The sequence below is a fragment of the Ictidomys tridecemlineatus genome, chromosome X (assembly GCF_052094955.1).
Source record: "Ictidomys tridecemlineatus isolate mIctTri1 chromosome X, mIctTri1.hap1, whole genome shotgun sequence".
Taxonomy (NCBI): Eukaryota; Metazoa; Chordata; class Mammalia; order Rodentia; family Sciuridae; genus Ictidomys; species Ictidomys tridecemlineatus.
The window spans coordinates 79,897,120-79,912,081 of record NC_135493.1 but is presented as its reverse complement, the minus strand read 5'-3'; the positions used below and the strand labels follow the sequence as shown (position 1 = coordinate 79,912,081).

General features: G+C 41.8%; 1 pseudogene; it reads left to right on the top strand.

Annotated features, from left to right (window-relative positions):
- The first annotated feature begins 173 nt into the window (after positions 1–173).
- LOC101954701 (small ribosomal subunit protein uS2 pseudogene) lies at positions 174–2,153 on the top strand (annotated as a pseudogene).
- The last annotated feature ends 12,809 nt before the right edge of the window (positions 2,154–14,962 follow it).

Below are 14,962 nucleotides of genomic sequence, written 5' to 3'. Positions count from 1 at the left end.
GGTCTTCATCCAAGCCATTCTGAAAACACCCATCCCAGGCAGTCGCCAAGTCCAGACAACCGACGGGATTCTCTCCCGTACTGTAGGTCTGCCAGCCCGAAGCAATGTCAGATACCCCATCCTAGACAACCTCTGGACCTCCTGTCTCCGGAGACCTCTGTCCAGCCCCCACCATGGATAGTCTCTGGGTCTCCAGTCCTAGTCTGGACCCTCCTCCTATCCCAGTCAGCCCCATGTCCCTCCAGCCCAGTCAGTATGAAGCTCCCTCAGTCCCAGGAAACACCTGGAACTCCAACTATACACACACACATCCCAGGCATCCCCTGACTCCAGCCAGCCCCTAAACTTTCCGTCTAAGCCAGTGCCCAGATTCCCTATCCTAGCCAACCAGATCTTAGCCAGTCCCTGGGGCTTCAACCAAGGAAGTCCCAGGATTTTCCATTCCAACAAGCCTTGGGACTCCCCATCAAAGCTAAACTTGGGATCAAAGCTCCATTCATTCAACCCTCTTTTCCCGCTCTCCTTTGGAAATGCTCTTCTCATTCATTCCATCATCTCCACCCAATGAAACTGTATCCATCCCATTCTCCCATCCTTCGAGAATTAACTCAAATGCCACTTTACGGAAGCCAACTCTTATTTCCCCAGTAAGAAGTCCCCCCGCCATTTGACTTCCCACTACACTTCCTCTGCCCCTCTCTTGTGGCATTTTTGGGACAAATGGAATTTGGCTTTATATCTTCTTCCAGACTGAGCTCCTTACAGACTGAAACATGTCTTGATTATCTTTGTGAGGACATTGAGATAAGAGGGGAAAACATGAATTTTATAGTTAGACAAAACTGGATTTAAATTCCATCTTTTCCTCTCTGAATTCCCATTTCCCTATCAAAACACTTAGTTCACAGAGGTGGTCTTAGGAAAAAAAAACACATTCAAAAACAACTTGCACAGAAAAGAATGAGAGAAATTATTTGCAAATCATATGTCTGATAAGGGACTTGTATGTAAACTATGTAAAGAACTCTTACAACAAAAGCCAACCCAATTTTTAAAAATGGGCAAAAGAATTTGAACAGACATTTTTCCAAAGAAGATATACAAATGAGCGATAAGTACATGAAAAGATGCTCAGCATTATTATTCATCAGGCAAATGCAAATCAAAAGCACAATGAGCTTTCTATGATATCCATAAGGCAGTGTTCTGGGTTCCTGTTGTAACTTAAAGGGAAACTTTCCCAATATCAAAGCTCTTCATGTCCTACACATGAGGAAGAGGATGTCCTTGAACTTCTTGCATCAGTAACCCACTTAGTTCCACATGGAACAATATATCTACAAAAGGAAAAATGACCACATCTACATCATAAATCAAAAAAGGAGCTGGGAGAAGCTTCTGCCATTGTTACTACTGAAAACTTAATTGATGTCAGTGTTTTCTTCTCTAGAAACACTGGCCAATGGGCTGCATTGAAGCTTGCTAGTTCCATTGGCACCACTCCTATTGGTGGGCACTTGGCTTCTGGAACTTTTACTCAACAGATTCAGGCAGCCTTCTGGGAGCCACATCTGCTGGTGCTCACTGATCCCAGGGCTGACTACTAGCCTCTCACAGAGTCCTATGATAACCTACTTATCATGGCTCCGTGTAACACAGATTCTCCCCTGTGCTACATGGACTTTGCCACTCAGCACTGCAAGGGGGCTCACTCAGTGGGTCCAATGTGGTGGATATTGGCCTGGGAAGTTCTGTGCATGTGTGGCACCAGCTCCTGTGAATACTCATAGGAGGTCATGCCTGATCTCTACTTCTACAGAGATCATGAGGAAATTGAAAAAGAAAAGCAGGCTGCTGCTGAAAAGGCAAAGACCAAGGCAGGAAGTTCAGGGTCAATGAACTTCTCCAGCTGCTGAGTTTCCTGCTATTCAACCCAAGGTGCAGACTGGTCTGAAGGCATGCAAGTCCCTCTGTGCCTATTCAGTAGTTCTCTCCAATAGCTTGGTGTGCTCAGCCTGCCACTGAAGGAAGACTGGGCTGCAGCTCCCACTTCTCAGACCCCTGACTGGATAGGAACAACCACTGAGTGGTCTAATGGTGTCCTTCTGCAGGCTCTTGAACAGAAAATGGACACAAGGTTAATGGAAAAATAAACATAAATTCCTTAAACACATAAAATGAGATTCCATTTCATATGGACTGTGATAGCTAAAACTGAAAGGATAGACAATGGGAAGTGTTAGCAAGCATGTAGAGAAATAGGAATCCTCATTTGTTGCAGGCAGGAATGCAAAAATGGTACAGTCATTTTGCAAAGCAGTTTGGCAGTTCCTCAAAATGTTAAACATAGAGTTACACATATGACCCAGCAATTCCACTCCTAGGCATCTCTCCAAGAGAAATGAAAATATACATCGACACAAAAATTTGTACATGAGTGTTCATAGCAGCTTTATGAATAATAATAAAAGTGATAGTCAAAAGGTGGAAACAACCAATGTTCAACTGATGAATGGATATGCAAAATGTGGTATGGCCACACAATGGAATATTATCCAGTCATTAAAAAGGAATGAAGGGGCTAGGGTTGTAGCTCATTGGTAGAGTGCTTGCCTTGCATGTGTGAGGCACTTGGTTAGATCCTCAGCACCACATAAAAATAATTAAATGAAATATATTGTGTTCACCTACAACTAAAAAAATTTTAAAAAGGAATGAAGTACCAATACATGCTAAAATATGATAAATCTTGACAACATGTTAAGGAGAGAAGCTAGTCACAAAAGGCCACATATTGTATGATTCCTTTTATATGAAATTCCAGAATAAATAAATTATAGGTATAGAGATTAGAGTAATGGTTGTCAAGGGCTAGGGCATGAGTGGGGCTGGGGCTGACTGCTAATCGGTATGGGGCTTTTTTGGAGAGGGGTGAAAATGTTCTAAGATTAGACTGTGGTAGTGGTTGCACAACCATGCTAATACACTATAAACCACTGACTCATATCCTCTAAAGGGTGGATTTTGTGGCACATGAAGTATATCTCAATAAAGCTGTTTTTTTAACACTTTGCAGAGAGCTAGCACATAACAACTACTATAATAATAATAGCTAGCACTTCTATGGTGGTTACCATGCTAAGTATTTTACATATATGAAATCACTTAATCACTTAGTTTGAGGGTGTTGCCTACTGTCACATGGAGGTATAGTCAGGATATTTGTCTGCTTCTTTCTCACTTCTTTGTATCTTCTCCTGGTAACTTGTACAAAATAGGTACTCTGTAAATGTTAAAGTAGTATAGACAGTCAATATTTCTATTCATCCAGCAAACATTTGCAAAGCATTATTCCTGTTCTTGCATTCTTGACCTCATCCCTGCTTCTAATCATTCAGATTCCCTCTGGGAATGGAGGTAGATGGGTACTAAACTTCATTCACAAAATATTTATTGAGTATCCACTATCTGTTAGGCATTTCTCTAAATAATGGTGGTATAGCAACAAACCAAACAATCCCTAGCCTTATAGGGCTGACATTCTAAAGGGGAGAGAGACAAGGAACAGTGTCCCTCCAAAATCTGTATCCACTAAAAAAACAAAACAAAACAAAACAACAACAAAAAAAACAACAACAACAACAAAAAACAACCTCAGAGTATGACCTTATTTGGAAATAAGAGTCTTTGCAGATATAATCGAGTTGAGGTCATACTGGATTAGTGTGGGTCCTAATCCAATGACTGTTGTCCTCAAAGAGGAGAGAATGTTGGACATGGAAACACATGTATGAGAGAATGCCATGTGAAGATGGAGGCAGAAAGTGGAGTAATAAGACAAGCAACGCCAAGAATTACAGCAGCCACCAGAAGATGGATGAGGCAAAGAATTCTTCCCTCGAGGCTGCAGAGGAAGCATGGCCCAGGTGACATCTTGATTTTAGACTCCTATTCCTTAGGACTATGAGAGAATCATATCTATCTTCCCTCCTTCCTTCTGTCCTTCCTTCCTTCCTTCTTTCTTTGGTACCAAGGATTGAACCCAGGGGCACTTAAACACTGAGTCACATCCTCAGTTGTTTTAAAAATTTTTTGAGACAGGGTCTTGCTAAGTTGCTTAGGGCTTCATTAAGTTGCTGAGGCTGGCCTTGAACTTGTGATCTTCCTTCTCGGCCCCCTGAACCTCTGGGGGGTTATGTGCCACCATGACCTGCAATTGATTTTTGTTGGCAGCACCCAGTTTGTGATACTTTGTTATGACAGCCCTAGAGGACTAATACAGATGGTGATAGTGCTCAAAAGAAAGACAAGGTAGCCAAGCATGGTTCACCTGTAATCCCAGTGGCTCAAGAGGCTGAGGCAGGAGGATTGTGAGCTCAAAGCCAGCCTCAGCAAAGGCAAGGCACTAAGCAACTCAGTGAGACCCCCGTCTCTAAGGAAAATACAAAATAGGGCTGGGGATGTGGTTCAGTGGGCAAGTGCCCCTGAGTTCAGTCCCAAGAAAGAAATAGAGAGAGAAAGAAGGAAAGAAAATAAAGAAAGAGAGAGGGAGGGAGAGAGGAAGAAAGGAAGAAAAAGAAAGAAAGAGAGAGAGAGAGAGAGAAAGGGAGGGAGGGAGGGAGATAGATAGATAAAGAGAAAGACAAGTGAACGATGAAGGAGAGCCCTGGGTGAATCAAGTACATAGCCTAGCCCCTCAGGGAGCTCCCAGTCTCGCAGCAGAGCGCCACAAGCATATATCATATATGATGTGTTCTGGGTTCCTATTGTAACTTGAAGGGAAATCTTTTCTCATAGGCAATGAAAAGTCACAGAAGATTTTTAAGCAAAGGAGTGACATAGCAGGTGGGGAGGTGCCCACAGGTATATTGTGTGCACTGAATATTTCACACCACAGAATGACTTTAGTATTGGTTCATTGTGGTTGCTCAGCAGAAACTATAGCACTACCTTCCTTTCCTGTCTGCTGCCTCTCATAGTCATTTCCCAGAGCCTTTGTCTTCAGTATGATTGCTCAAATTCCCCTTACCCTGGGACCAGTTCTGCCAAGGAATGTGAAGCTAGAGTAGGAAAGAGCCCTAAAATCCACATCTCACCACTGCCAGTATCCAGTCAACAAGAATTCGTCAGGATACCAAGAGCCATGAAACATTTTCCTCAGATCCAACGGTGGCATCTGTTCAAATTGGGTTTGCCTACTGGATTCTCACAGTTCTATCTATGAGCAGACCTTCTCCTATACTTGTTAGCTGCCAAGCACGAGATGGGAAAATTGAAATTAAAAACAAAACTCAGGTGGTGAATCTCAGTAGAGCATGTGCTTAGCAATGTGTGAGGCCCTGGGTTTGCTTCTCAGCACCCTAAGAAAAAAAATACCATCAGTCTTTCCCCTAGAGGGTTTAGAAATAATATCAGAGCCGAAGGGATCTCAGAGATAAACTCATTTTCCAGTTGAGAACACTGAGAGCCAGAGAGAAGTGATCAGCACTTAATTGCTATGGTCAGTACCACCAGGATACAGGTCTTTTCATGGGCTATTTCTAGAGTCTGGTGTTCCAAAGAGCCTTAAGATTGTAGATTTTAGAGGGCAGAAAGGTAGAAAAGTGACTATCTTTGAGGAACATAGAAGGAAAAAAGAAGACACACTTCTCTCGGGGATTCCAACAGAGACAGCGGTGCTTAAAACTGACACAGCATTTGGCTAATTAATTAATTATCCTTCCAGGCCCCTTCCCCCTAGTGGGGGATGGTATGAGATGTAACCAAAGTACCTGTCAGCTTCCAACAGCTGCACAGAAAGCAATCCTAATCCAAATCTGGAGTTTTGTTTTAGGAGAAATTTTCTCTCTGTAAGATGATTTGTAAGCTTGATCCTGTCAGAACACAAAACCACATAACCCAACGTGTTTCCAATTTTGTCCTAGCTGCCATAAAACTTTGAGCCAAATTCAGAGTCCAATTATAATCCAGTTCATTTTAGGTACCTGGCAACATCTATTCGTATTTCCTTTACATGGTCTCTGTTCTGTTTTCTTCCACATTTTATCCCTAATTGTCTTTCTTTCATGTTATAAACTGACGAGTCGCCTAATATCCTCTTTAAAGTAGGTGAGATATAAATCTTACATAAACTAAACTATATTTACAGATGCTAAAGGGATTTGAAACAATGAAGAACATTTGAAGGAACAGATGATATTTGGCCTAGAGGAGGACAGGCTTATGAGGACATGATTACTGTCTTCAAATATCCAATAAGCTGTCAGGGGGGCAATGTAGTGGAATTATTCTGCTTAGCTCCAAAGGGCACAGCCAGAAGCAATGGGTGAAAATTACAGGGCGACAGATCCCAGGGAAGAAAACTATCATAGGCGAAGCTTAGTGAACAGAGCATATCAGTGGAGGTCTCCAAATAGTGGCTGTGTGGCTTCATTTGGAGGATCTGTTGCATAGGGAATGGAAAAACTAGTTGGAGGGGTTAATTTTTAAAGACTCTTCTCAGTACCGATATATTGAAAATACAGTCCTGGATGTAGAAAAGAAAACTGGATGGGAGCGGGGAAGTGTGGAGGGGGAACAGGAAAGAAAAAGATTTATCAAATGCTGGAACATTCCAGCCAAAAGCAGTGAGCCTTGACTACTCCAGAGACACTCATAAATGGAAAAATGGTTGGTCCATAAACAGAACCAAGCCTGCACTGCTCCAGCCCTATCCCATGTGACTCCTATAAGGGCATGAGAAATCGAAAAGTCTGTTCTATTTCTCCCCACCACAATCTTACTGGCTGTTATTCAAAGAAGAACAGGTCAAGACCATCAGAGCTGAAAGGGACCTTAAAGAGTATGTAATCCAAACCCCTCGTTTTAGAGCCTGAAAAAAAAAAAAAGAGTCTCAGAGAGACCAGTCTACCTGTTGACTACTTTACCTCACCATGAGCTGCTTAAAGGCAGAGACAATTTTGTTTACTTTTCAGTCCCCTAAATGGGCTTGACCCTGCGTCCTGGCACCTAGTGGGGTACATATTAAGAAGAAACTGAATTGAATCAAATTGCCCAGAAGGGTTGGTACTTGAAGCTAGGCCTTTTGACACCCAATCCATGATGCTTTCCATAACAGAAACCTTTTTTTTTTTTCACAACTCTGTGTCACAGGCCTGGAGCCACAGCAAGAGATGAAGGAGAAAGAGTCAGGCTGCTGCCTGCCCTCAAGGAGCAAACACTCATCCCCCCACCACACCCCATCTAGGCTCAGATTCTGCACACCTGCTATTCTTTTGTCGGGGAAAGCTCTCCCTGCTGCCTTGGCCTGTTTATCCTTCAGATCTCAGTTCAAATGTCAGTTCATCAGCTGAAACTTCTCTCACTCCCAGACTACACAGATCCCTCTGACACATGCTCAGTAAGTCCTCTCCTTCCCAGAACTTAGCAAGTTTGTAATTACATATTGATTCGTGCAGTTCTTTGTTTGTTTACCTCCTGCCTCCCTCATTGGACTGTTAGTTCTTCAAGGGCAGATATTCTGTCTGTTGTGTTCCCCACTGTACACAAGTCTGGCAAAAAGCCTGATACGTGGTAGGTAAGCAATAAGCAATTTGTGTTTGTTGAATGCCTGAATCAACAACTTAATGGGGTATATAGATAGATAAATCATAACTACAATTCAGTGGGATAAGAGGTAGAAGGTAATACAGAAATCAATTCTTTCGGAAGGAGGAAGCCAGCTCTTGGATCAATGGAGCTGCTCTTGCGGAATGTGTATGTTGCCAGTCAGCCAAGGCATAGGGAGAACTCACAACCAGGTGAAAGTGTCCCTGTGTTCAGACAAACCAAAGCTACTTGTCAGCATCTCTCTATTTCCCCAGTTCCCTGAGAAGCAGGCTGTTCTGCCACAGTGGGACAGACCCGGCACCTGTGTGCTGGTCAGGATTCAGGCACAATTGGCAGTCAGACCACAGGGGGCTGGCAGAGCTGAAAGGAAGCTCCTGGGATTCAGATCTCTATCTTCATCAGCATTCTCTCTCCAGGAGAAAGACTGGGAGGATCGATTGGTCCTGGAATCACCCGTCATTCTGTACCTTTTGGGTGGGGTAAGACCTACTCCCAGGCATGAGCGAGTGTTGCCCTCTAGTGGTAATAATGATGATGATGATAATAATAATAATAATGATGATGATGATGATAATAATAATAATTAGTGAATGTAGTCCTTGTTAGGGTGACCAACTGTCCCAGTTTGCCCAAGATTGTTTTAGTACATTGTTTTTACATCCCAGAAAACCTCTGAGTCTTAGGCAAACCGGGACAGTTGGTCATCCTACCCCCTTGATGGTGTGCAATGCATTCTGCATAAACATCATCGCATTAGATGGCTCATAACTCCCAAGACTGGGAATCAGCATTAAATTTGTATAGATCCATAGAGCTTTAGAGATCCAACCCATTTTCCAGACAAGGAAACAAAGCTCAAGAGAAGGGAAAGAACTTCCTTGTTCAGCATCAAATTACCAATGAATGGCAGAACCAGTATCAGCATCTAGGTGTCTGGACCCACAGGCTGGTGATCATTGCCCCTACTTGGCATGTTCTCAGCTCCTTTGTCAGTTTGTTGAGGTCTCATATCCTCCAGAAGCCATTCCCTAAATTACACACCTCTTCAGCCTTTCGGAAAGCTTTCCCCTCTGAAAGCTTGAAAGACTTATTTGGCACTTAGTATGTGCTACAGGTACTGCTTTTGGTTTTTGTTTGTTTCTTTTGGGTACTAGGGATTGATTGAACCTGAGTTCCTCTAGCACTGAGCTGCAATTCCAGACCCTTTGTTTGTTCGTTTGTTTGTTTTGAGACAGGGTCACACTAAGTTGCCCAGGCTGCCTTCGAACTTGCAATCTTCCTGCCTTAGCCTTCTAAGAAGACGTGTGCCAATCATTAAATGATTTTTTAAATCATTTAAATGTATATGGGGGAGCTGGGGCTGTAGCTCAGTGGCAGAGTGCTTGCCTTGCACATGTGAAGCACTGCATTCAATCCTCAGCACCACATAAAAATAAATAAAATAAAGGCATGCTGTCCATGTACAACTACAAAACTTTTTTTAAAATGTATATTGGGGAAAAAAAGATGCTCCTCGGTCTCCCCAACCCCCATCACCAGAGATACTGGGAAGGAGAGCAGCCTTTGCTTAGGAGAGTTTCAAGTGTGCCCCTAGTTTGTCCAGAGCCTTGAGAAAAGGGCATCTGGCACTGCAGAGCGAGAAGAGAAGTGAAGTGAAGCCTATGCAATCACCAGGTGGGATGGATTTGAGAGCCAAGAGCCAGAGGAGGTGAGAAGGCAAACCTGCAGCTGCTAGAGGAAAGGCAGAATATGAATGCCTTCCTTGCCCCAGGGAAATGGGTCCTAGTTTCCCTGCTGCCAAAATAGCAGTGTCCTTCTCTGCTCCCCTGGTCCCTGACAAGGACCCCCCAAATCAGCTCTTGCCTCTCCCCTCCACTGAGACAAATTTGCAAACTCCCACATCTCTGTGGAAACGGCAGAGAGCAGGAGAGAAGAAAAAAGGAGAAAAATCCACCCACATGCCAACAAACTGGAAAAAAAATAACCCAGGCCTTGTCTCACTCAGCTGTTGGCTTGCTGCTCCCTCCCACTGTGGCGGCTGCTCCTGCCTCCTGGACAGGGACCTGGATCTGCTCAGCTTCGCTTTCCATCCTGATCTGACTTTTGTCAATGTCCCCTGCCTCTACCCCTACTCCACCTATGAGAGGGAGGGTCCTGAAGACCAGGGGTAAGAAAACTGGAAGGGCGGACTGGCAAAGCACCAAATGCTTGTGGCCTGCCACAGTTTCTGTACCCATCACTGTACCCAGAAACCATGCAGGAGACCTCTCTTCCCTTCCAGGGAAATAAGTCAGGGAGATGGGGCACCTCTCACAAGCTCACCAGCCAGGCCACTTTTTCCTCAGATGTTGTTCCCGGCTTCTTCTCCCTCATTCCAGCTCTCCTCCTCTGCCTCCTCTCTCCACCATTTTTAAGTTCTATTTTCAGTCGAATTCTGAGCCCTTGCCTGTCATCACCTTCTGCCCCGGTTCGGGGCACCATATTACTGAAAAACAACAACAACAACAACAAAAAAAAAACTAAACTTGAGAGTGTTGCTAGGAAAGGAAGGATCTGGAAATCATCCCTATTAGGAACCATTGAAGAAAATGGAAATGTTTAGCCTGTAGGAAGGAGACTATGAACTCAAAGAAGCACAAGAAGATAGAACCACAAATTTCTTTTTTCAGAGGAGGTGATTAAAGCCCAAAGAGGGGAGTAGAACTGGGACTATTATGCAGAAAAGGGGACAGCTTTGTTCTGTGGGCCTCCAGAAAACAGAAGGAGGAGGAGTGAGTGAAAGATAAGAAAGTAGATTTAAATGACAGTTTTGTTTCTTCTTTCCAAATGTTTATTTCTGTTATTTCATCTCCTTGGCTTACTGTGCAGGATCTCCAGTTCAATACCAAACAAAAGAGATGACATGGGCATCTTGTTTCGGTTAAAAGAGAAAGAATTGCAACATTTTACCACTATGTATAGTGTTTGTTGTAGGATTTTGGAGGATATTCTTTATCAGGTTAAGGAAGTTTCCTCTTACTCCTAGTATGCTAAGAACTTCATCGTGAATACGGGCTAAGTTTCATCAAATGCTTCCTCATCATCTTTTCTAATGATTATACATTTTCCCCTTCTGTTTCTATGGTCAAGAATTCAGCATTATCTCAAAAGAATGGTAAAATTTCTACCACACAAAACTACCCAAAGAGCCTTTGGCTTCCTCATGGACCAAAGTAGTCAGCTCCAAGTTACTGTGAATGTTCAAGCCCAAGTGCAGCCATTCATTAAAAACTTAGGGTCCAGTCACTGTTCCAGGTGCTGGCCATTTAGTGGTAAAGAAAATTTATGCTTGGCAATTGATTATTTACCAATAAGGGACCAGTTAAATACTTTGTAGTTTCTATATATGGTGTAAAGCTTTGTAACCATCTGAAGCAATATTATAGAAGACTGATAATAAATCTAGATATATGGGCAAATGAAAAATGGATGAAAAAATGGGTTTAAAAAAACAGTGTTTACAGTTTGGTCTAAATTGTGGAAACTACGTAACAGATAAACCTTGAGTTGTTCAAACTGTTGTCTCTAAGTGATGAGGTTAGAAATAAATGTTACTTTTTTCCTTGAAGGAAAAAAAAAGAGAGTTCCTGCTCTTCTGGAGTTCACATTTTTAAAAAAATATTTATTTTTTAGTTTTAGGTGGACACAATATCTTTATTTTATTTTTATGTGGTGCTGAGAATCGAACTTAGTGCCTCATGCATGCTAGGCAAGCATGCTACCACTTGAGCCACACCCCCAGCCCCAAGGAGTTCACATTTTTGAGGGAGGATGACAAACACAAACAATCATACAAATACATGAATAATAATTTCAAAAAGTCAAAAGTGTTATGAGATTGAATATTTAATAGTACAAAGTGAGCTTGGAAACAAGATTAAATACATTAGTCAGGGAAGGACTCTTCACAGTTATGGAAGTTGAGGTAAGCTTTAATGATAAAAAGGCAATCATTTCATAAAGATCCAGAGGCATGGCATCCCAGTGAGACACAAGGACAAAGGCCGTTTGGTGGGAAGGAACTGAGTGTATTCAAGGGACTTCAGAAAGAAATCCAATTGGAGAAGCAAAAGGAAAGACTAGTTCTAGATGTGATAGGAAAGAAGTTGAGGAATAAGACTGTGTAAAGCTGTAAAGATGTTTATTTCAGGTACAATGAAAACCATCTGAGAGTTTTCAGCTGGGAGTGACGTGATCTGAGTTATGTTCTTCAAAGCTTACTCTGATGTATGAAAATGGATTACAGTGGGAGCAAAACTGGAGACAGGGAGGGCAGCTAGGAGACTAGGTAAAAAACTAGTTAGGCGGTCCAAATTGGAGACCATGATAGCTTGGGCTAGAATAGTGATGACAGAGAAAGATAAGTGGGCAAATTTGGAATATATTTTTACCTGAACAATGCAATTATAGAAAATTCAAGGGCTGGGGATGTGGCTCAAGTGGTAGCACACTCACCTAGCTAGCATGAGTGAGGCACTGGGTTCGATTCTCAGCACCACATAAAAAATGAAATAAAGATATTGTGTCCACCTAAAACTAAAAAAAATATTTAAAAACAGAAAATTCAAAACAATCTACAACAAAACAAAATCAAATCTCCTGGAACTAATAGGTAAGTACAGCAATGTCACAGAATATAAGGTAAACATACAAAAATCAATTTGTTTTCCTGTATATTGGCAATAGACAGAATCTTAAAAGTTTAAGAAAGACTTTTAAATAGCAGCAATGAAATACTTAGTTACAAATATAACAAAATATGTATAATATCTGAGGGTATAAAACAAAAAAACTGATAAAATCAAATAAGATCTAAATAGAGAGATATTCCCTGTTTATAGAAGAAAACCTGATATTATTAGGATATCAATCCTTCCCAATTTATAGATTCAACATATTTCAATCAAATTCTCAGAAAGCCATATTTAGGACATAGACAATATGATTCTAAAGTTTATACGTAAGGCAAAAGACCTAACAAGCAAAACAACACTGGAGAACGAAATTGGAGGATTCAAGGTACCTGATTTCAAGTCAGGTATGGTTCTATAAAGCCACAATACATAAAGGAGTGTGATGTTAAAGAATGTTCACATTGTCGATAGGGCAGAATAGAATATATTTTGAGAAAAAAACAATAGAACTTGTTGGAAATATGAGTTGTGGACAATAAAGCAACAAAGGACTGTAAGAGATGGGAGGAAGATCAGTCTAGAAAATTAGAAATTTCTTTCAAACTTTAAGTTTCAATCAAAGATTGGTGGATCTTTGACCTGCTCCATATATGTGTCCTAACCTACTACAGCTTTCTTGAGACTGGGTCTCCCTACTTACTGACACCACACCTCCAAGTTCAGGCCCCTCACTCTCCTTTCATCTTCTACAGGGAGGGTGTTGGGGACACTGTAAATGAGAGCCAATTAGTAGGATGAGTGCTGCCTTAAGTCTTGGTTTTAAGAGGCTTCAAGCTTTGTGTATCAACAATCTGATTACCCTATAATTAGTGCATAAATGAAGCATAACAGAGATGTTGAGTAAGGGAAAGAGGAAAGGAAAGAAAATGAATGAAAGAGAAGAGAAGATGAAGAGAGGGGGGAGAGGAGAGGGAAAGGAAAATAGAACACATGATCTGTTGGTAGAAAATGGAGAAGGGAACAGGACAAAATGGCACAGCAGAGCCCCCTGGGGCAGAATACACATACCACTGCTACCTTTGGTCCATGGCCTCAGCAAATTTCTTCCTGAATTGCAGTTCTAAGAGAGCAGAGAAGCTGCTATAGGAAGAAATAGTCCATGTAGTGACTACATCTGGTCAGTGTGGGAGGGTGGATGAAGAAAAATGGATGGATTTAGAGAAATGGTTCTTAACTTTTTGTTGAGTCACAGACCTGTCTGAGAATGTGATGAAGACTTGGCTTTCATTTCCCCAGAAAATTGCTAATACACATATATCCAATTTTGCCTACAATTCAGTATATTCTGTATGCTCTGAAAGCTTCCAGGGTCCATGAACCCTGTATAGAATCTCTGAATTAGATAATATTTAGGAAATTTAAAAAAATAAACATGATCAGCAAATGGATTGTATTTAGTGAGTCAAAAGGAAGCCTGGTTTATGGCTAAGGTTGCTGGGTGAATGACAGAACCATTAACTGAGAAGAACACCCAAAGAGAAATAAATTTCTGGGGGGAAAATACTGAAGGACCTGCTGAGCTTTAAGCATCTGCGGGATGTTCAGTGGGAAAAATCAGGCAAAAGCTAGAGAGCAATACACAGGAAGCAGTTGGATACATGGATCTTGTGCTCAGGAAAGAAATGTATGCTGGAGCTATAGAGTTGGGAGCTGTCAGCATTTAGACGGTTACTATATGCATAGAATGGATGAGATAGCCCATCCAAACTGTAGAGAGTGAGAGACTAAATATACAAAAGAAAAATGGCCACACCATATATAGAATTCTGACCCACAACTTGCAGCAACCTGTCCGGGAATTCTACCCTTTATCCACGATAAGCAGGCCAGCAAACCAGCCTATTATACATGAGACTTGCAGGAAGTCAGATTGCTACCTCTAGTGCTGACCCAAGAAGCTAATTAGTAACATCTGAAACAGTCAATCCCAAATGACCAGGACTTGATGAATAACAGCTTCTGGAACTTTTGTCCCTGTTTCCAACTTAGGACCAAGAAAGACAAATACGCCCTCCTCACAAATTACACAAGATGGCCTTCTACTACTTAACTGACAAATAATCTCCAAACAGGGCATACCTGAAGCTGTCCCACTAAAGCTTTCCCACCACTCTGCCTCCTTTGAGTCTCTGCCAAAATACAAGTGATGGTGGCTGGTTTCCTTGCTATAGCAAGCTTTAAAGAAATTAGGCTTGGCTTTGCTCATATGGTTGGCCTTTATTTCCATGAGCATGAGAAACAAAAAGGGCTTGAACATAGCCTTAATAAACAAAAACATTTAAGAAAAGAGCAGAGGAAGAGCATCCCATAAAAGTATCTGAGAAGTAAGGATCAATGAGCAAAGAGTAAATCTAACAGTGTGAATATAATTGCCAAGGGCAAATTATGTACCAAGTGGAGAAAGTGGTCCACCGTGCCAAACATGACACAAAACAAGGCCTGAAAACCATCCACCAGATTTAGCAACAAGACCACTTGTACTATTGCAGAAAGCAGTTTCCATGGAGTAGCAGGAGTGGATGTTAAATTACAATGGGTTAGAAAGGAAGGAGTGGAAGTCGAAATATGATGGGTTAAGGGGGTGACAGGAGAAGATGAAAAAGTGAAGGAGAGGTGAAGAA